This window comes from Leucoraja erinacea, chromosome 4 (genome assembly GCF_028641065.1).
Source record: "Leucoraja erinacea ecotype New England chromosome 4, Leri_hhj_1, whole genome shotgun sequence".
Lineage (NCBI taxonomy): Eukaryota > Metazoa > Chordata > Chondrichthyes > Rajiformes > Rajidae > Leucoraja > Leucoraja erinaceus.
The window spans coordinates 82,677,740-82,683,739 of NC_073380.1; positions in this window are offsets into that span (position 1 = coordinate 82,677,740).

Sequence of the window (6,000 nt, forward strand, 5' to 3'; positions counted from 1 at the left end):
GGCTGGCTCAGTGGTAGAGTGTTCGGCTCATATCCGCAAGGTCGCGAGTTTGCGCCTCGATCCAGGCAGTTACTCGGTCGCGAGTTTGAGTCTTCAATGTCGTTTTTTCTTGCAGAATAAATGTTTGTATGAAATGCAGTGTAGGAGAGGTGTACTGACTGTGTGGGCAGAACTTTGGAAGTGATTGCCCACCAGTCTAAAAAGCCGCTGTGTCTCCCTGTCCCTGGGATAGTAGGGGGCGATCAAACAGCACAATACCCCCCTCCCCCTCCAACTCCAGAGGAATCCGCTCCCCGATGGGCCGCTACGGCGACAAGTGGTAGTTTGCCCACAGCCCGAGCTGCGCCACGCCAAGAACAAGTACCTTGCACACCATCAGCTTCTGCCCCTACGTGTTCCTCTGGAGTTGGAGCGGGGCTGGGCTGGAGTTGCTGCTGGCTGTGAGTCTCTGGGATCTCCGTCCTTGCAGTGGGCCTGGGGGTCGCTGTCCCGTTGGTCCTGACGTCTCCGGCCACCCCCCTGGACTGGAGCTGAGACTGGGAACTGTACCGCCCTTGCCCCCTCCCTCTGCAACTGCAAACAACCCCACTCTCCTGCAAGGGCGGTACAGTTCCCGGAGGATAGCAGGTGGCCGGAGACGTCAGGACCAACAGGAACCCGATCCCCGATGGGCCCCTACGACGCCCCGAGCTGCGCCCCGTCATCCGCAACCCAGGTTCCTCTGTAGTTGGAGCGGGGCTGGGCTGCTGTTGGCTGTGGGTCTCTGGGATCTCCGTGCTTGTGGTGGGCCTGGTGGTCGACGTCCAATTGGTCCTGACGTCTCCGGTGACTGCACTGACCTGCTGGCAGCCATCGCCGACTTGAAGACAGTGCAAAGCCCCCGCGCCGGTGCAATGAGCGGGGAGCTGGAGAGGGGAGGGAAGGGGTCACACACATGGCCGGGAAGCAGAGGGGTGTAGGTGGGGTGAAACTGAAGGGAGCGACAATCTGCTGCTGCACGCTGAGTTAAAAAGTTCCCACGCAAAACTCCTACACTGTGTATCGTGTCTACCGTGGGAACTTTTTAACTTAGCGGGCAGGCAGCAGCAGATTGTCAATTATTAACCCTCCCACGCAATATACTCTCACCTTCTCTTTTATGAATGGGGATTTAGTTCCCCTTTCTTCCAGGACCGACCGGAGGTTCCGCTGTCACCTCTGCGGGCCGCCCTCGGTGAACGTCCTGTCTCCCTGTCCCTGGAATAGCAGGGGGCGATCAAACAGCACAATACCCCCCTCCCCCTCCAACTCCAGAGGAATCCGCTCCCTGATGGGCTGCTACGGCGACAAGTGGCAGTTTGCCCACAGCCCGAGCTGCGCCACCCCAAGAACAAGACGTTATTCTTGCACACCATCAGCTTCTGCCCATACGGGGAGCGTGTTCTTCTGGAGTTGGAACGGGGCTGGGCTGGAGTTGCTGATCTGGGATCTCCGTGCTTGCAGTGGGCCTGGGGGTCGGTGTTCCGTTGGTCCTGACGTCTCCGGTGACTGGCACTGTGCTGCTAGCATCGCGACGTGAAGACAGTACAAAGCCCCCGCGCCGGTGCAATGAGCGGGGAGCTGGAGAGGGGAGGGAAGGGGTCACACACATGGCCGGGAAGCAGAGGGGTGTAGGTGGGGTGAAACTGAAGGGAGCGACAATCTACTGCTGCCTGCACGCTGTTAAAAAGTTCCCACGCAAGACTCACGATACACTGTGTATCGTGTCTACCGTGGGAACTTTTTAACCCAGCGGGCAGGCAGCAGCATATTGTCAATTAATAACCCTCCCGCGCAATATACCCTCACCTCTTTTATGAATGGGGATTTAGTTCCCCTTTCTTCGAGGACCGACTGGAGGTTCCGCTGTCACCTCTGCGGGCCGCCCTCGGTGAACGTTTTCAAGGACCTTTCTTCAAGGACCGAAAAAATGTCGCTATTCGGAGGTTTTCGTTATTTGGATCGTCGGATAAAAGGTTGTGCACCTGTAGTATCGTGTAACGGCAGATGCTGGTTTAAACTGAAGATAGACACAAAATGCTGGAGTAACAGCGGGGCAGTCTGAAGAAGGGTCTCGACCCGAAATGTCACCCATTCCTTTCTTCCATTGATGCTGCCTTTACCGCTGAGTTACTCCAGCATTTTGTGTCTATCTATAGTAATATGAATTGAACATGCGCTGAGAATTGGTGACTAGACCATAGAGAATGGGAGTAAATCTGATTGGTAAGTTATAACTGGTCAAGGACTACAGCTGTCATTGCCTGGGATTTAGCTAACTACTTTGTCGAAATGAAGGGATAGAGAGTAATGTGTCTGGGTTGGCAGATATCTTAAACCTGAGTGAGAGAGTAAGTTACAAAGAGAACACATAGGAATGAAGGCTGCTTTGTGAGTGTGATTTACAGTAAGTGTAATATGAGGTTTGAATTTCCTCCTGATATAATTATGTCTAAAAACAACCTGTCAGTCTGAAGAAGAGTCTCAACCCAAAATGTCACCTACTCATGTTCTTCAGAAATGCTGCCTGTCCCGCAGAGTTACTCCAGCACTTTGTGGGTTTTTTTATGTCTTTATGTCTTTTTTCCAAGTCTTTAGTTTTATTGTACACACAACTGCAATCTGCAAATGGGGGTTTAGTTTATCACCCGCTCTTGTGGGAGTTTATCTTTGGACCGTGTTTTGTGGTAGTTGCTCTAATTTTTCTTTTCTTGCTGGTCAGATTTTGTATCAACATGCTCTTGCAAAGAATGATGAAACCTTTGGTTATGTTTGCGAGGGGTGAGAGTACTTATCTACAGGCCCCCAAATAGTAGCCTGGATATAGGGTGCAAGTTGAATCAGGAATTAAAATTGGCATGTAGTAAAGGTAATGCTACGGATGTTGGGGGAGATTTCAACATGCGGGTAGACTGGGAAAATCAGGTTGGTACTGGACCCCCAAAAAGGGAGTTTGTGGAGTGCCTTTGTGATGGATTCTTAGAGCAGCTTGTATTGGAGCCGACCAGGGAGAAGGCAATTCTGGATTTAGTGTTATGTAATGAACTGGGTTTGATAAGGGAACTTGAGGTCAAGGAGCCATTAGGAGGTAGTGACCATAACATGGTCAGGTTTAATCTACAATTGGAGAGGGGAAAAGGGTAAATCAGAGGTGTCGGTGTTACAGTTGAATAAAGGGGACTATGGAGCCATGAGGGAGGAGCTGGCCAAAGTTGACTGGAAATATACCCTAGCAGGGATGACAGTGGAACAACAATGGCAGGTATTACTGGGAATAATACAGAAGGTGCAGGATCAGTTCATTCCAAAGAGGAAGAACGGTTCCAAGGGGAGTAAGGGGCAACCGTGCCTGACAAGGGACGTCAGAGACAGTGTAAAAATAAAAGAGGAGTACAATGTAGCAAAGATGAGCAGAAAGTTAGAGGATTGGGTAATGTTTAAAGAGCAACAGAAGATAACTAAAAAGGCAAAACGGGGAGAAAAGATGAGGTACGAAGGTAAGCAAGCCAAGAATATAAAGCGGGATAGTAAAAGCTGTAATGAGTGGAGTCGTACACACAACAAAATACAACACATATTTATGAAAATCCACTTACAGCATTGGTCTGCAGAATGTTACAGTACCTAACAGACTGAATTACGTAAGCAAGATCTTGGTAATATAAATCGCATATTAGGCGGAGCAACTACTAACAAGCACTACAATTGGTTAGTAGAAAATCTACATCTTTCCTTGTAGAACCAAAATAAAGCAAAGATACGTTGAAACATGGTGGCCAAACAATATAGTAGCCGGAACGTTAATAACGCATATGGGGAAGTATAGATAGTTACACAAAATCAGCGTATCTAATGGGTGGTCTGCTGACCCGTCTGGCACGTGTGTGGTACAAATCCGCATCTCCTCCTTTCACTGGTGAAGTGACTGGGGAGGGAACCGGGGAAATGACCGGGGACCCGCCGGGTGGCGGTGGTGACATAGGCGAGCTGGGCGCTGAACGCCGTGGGGAGGCCACGGGGGACATAGTCTCTGATAGTGGAGCAGCCGGCCCGGTAGTGGGAGGGTATACAAAACGTGAACCCTCTGGATGCGGAGTTACAGGACACGGTTCCTTCACTGGAAGGAGATGTTGACAGTTGCGTCTGTAAATGGCCCCGTCCGCGCACCTACCCTCGCCTATTTTGCTTTGGAGTTACCCGTAACGCTCATATGTGATGCGTCCCAGTACGGACTTGGTGCTGCTTGCCTGCAGACCACTGCCGATGGCGACTGCAAGCCTGTTTCATATGCCTCTCGCACACTAACTGATACTGAACAACGTTACGCCCAGATTGAAAAAGAATTACTTGCAGTGGTTTTCGCCTGCACGAAATTCAAACACTTTATTTTTGGGAAGTCTAATTATAGAAACAGACCACCAGCCGCTGGTCACCATTTTGAATAAACCCATTCACGCTGGTCCAGCTCGCCTGCAACGGATGATGATGCAGCTGCAGCGTTTTGATTTCAACATTGTCTATAAAAAAGGCAAGGACATGCACATAGCTGACACGCTATCAAGGGCCCCATGCAAAACCAACGAACAGGGATGTGGAGAGGAAAAAAATTAGTTAAGACCAAAGTTGGACCCTTGAAGACTGAAAAAGGTGAATTTATTATGGAGAACAAGGAAATGGCAGATGAGTTGAACAGGTACTTTGGATCCGTGTTCACTAAGGAGGACACAAACAATCTTCCTGATGTACCAGTGGCCAAATGATCTGGGGTGACTGAGGAACTGAAGAACATCCACATTAGGCAGGAAATGATGTTGGATAGACTGGTGGAACTGAAGGCTGATAAATCCTCTGGGCCTGATGGTCTGCATCCCAGGGTACTTAAGGAAGTGGCTCTAGTAATCGTGGACGCATTGGTGATAATTGTCCAATGTTCTATAGTATCAGGATCATTTCCTGTGGATTGGAGGGTAGCTAAAGTTATCCCACTTTTTAAGAAAGGCGAGATAGAGAAAACAGGGAATTATAGACCAGTTAGCCTGACGTCAGTGGTGGGGAAGATGCTGTAGTCAATCATAAAAGATGAAATAGCGGCTCATTTGGATAGCAGTAACAGGATCGGCCTGAGTCAGCATGGATTTACGAAGGGGAAATCATGCTTGACTAATCTTCTGCAATTTTTTGAGGATGTAACTAGGAAAATGGACAAGGGAGAGCCAGTGGAGGTAGTGTACCTGGACTTTCAGAAAGCATTTGATAAAGTCCCACATAGGAGATTAGTGGGCAAAATTAGAGCACATGGTATTGGGGATAGAGTGCTGACATCGATAGAGAATTGGTTCGCAGACAGGAAATAAAGAGTAGGGATTAACGGGTCCCTTTCAGCATGGCAGGCAATGACTAGTGGGGTACCGCAATGCTCGGTGCTGGGACTGCAGCTATTTACAATATACATCAATGATTTAGATGAAGGGATTCAAAGTAACATTAGCAAATTTGCAGACGACACAAAGCTGGATGGCAGTGTGAACTGTGAGGAGGATGCTATGGGAATGCAGGATGACTTGGATGGGTTGGGTGAGTGGGCAGATGCATGGCAGATGCAGTTTAATGTGGATAAATGTGAGGTTATGCACTTTGGTAGCAAAAACAGGAAGGAAGATTATTATCTAAATGGTGTCAAGTTGGGAAAAGGGGAAGTAAAACGGGATCTGGGGGGTCCTTGTTCATCAGTCAATGAATGTAAGCATGCAGGTACAGCAGGCAGTGAAGAAAGCGAATGGCATGTTGGTCTTCATAACAAGAGGAGTTGGGTATAGGAGCAACGAGGTCCTTCTGCAGTTGTATAGGGCCCTATTGAGACCGCACCTGGAGTATTGTGTGCAGTTTTGGTCCCCTAATTTGAGGAAGGACATTATTGCCATTGAGGGAGTGCAGCGTAGGTTTACAAGGTTATTTCCCAGGATTGCGGGACTGTCATAAGCT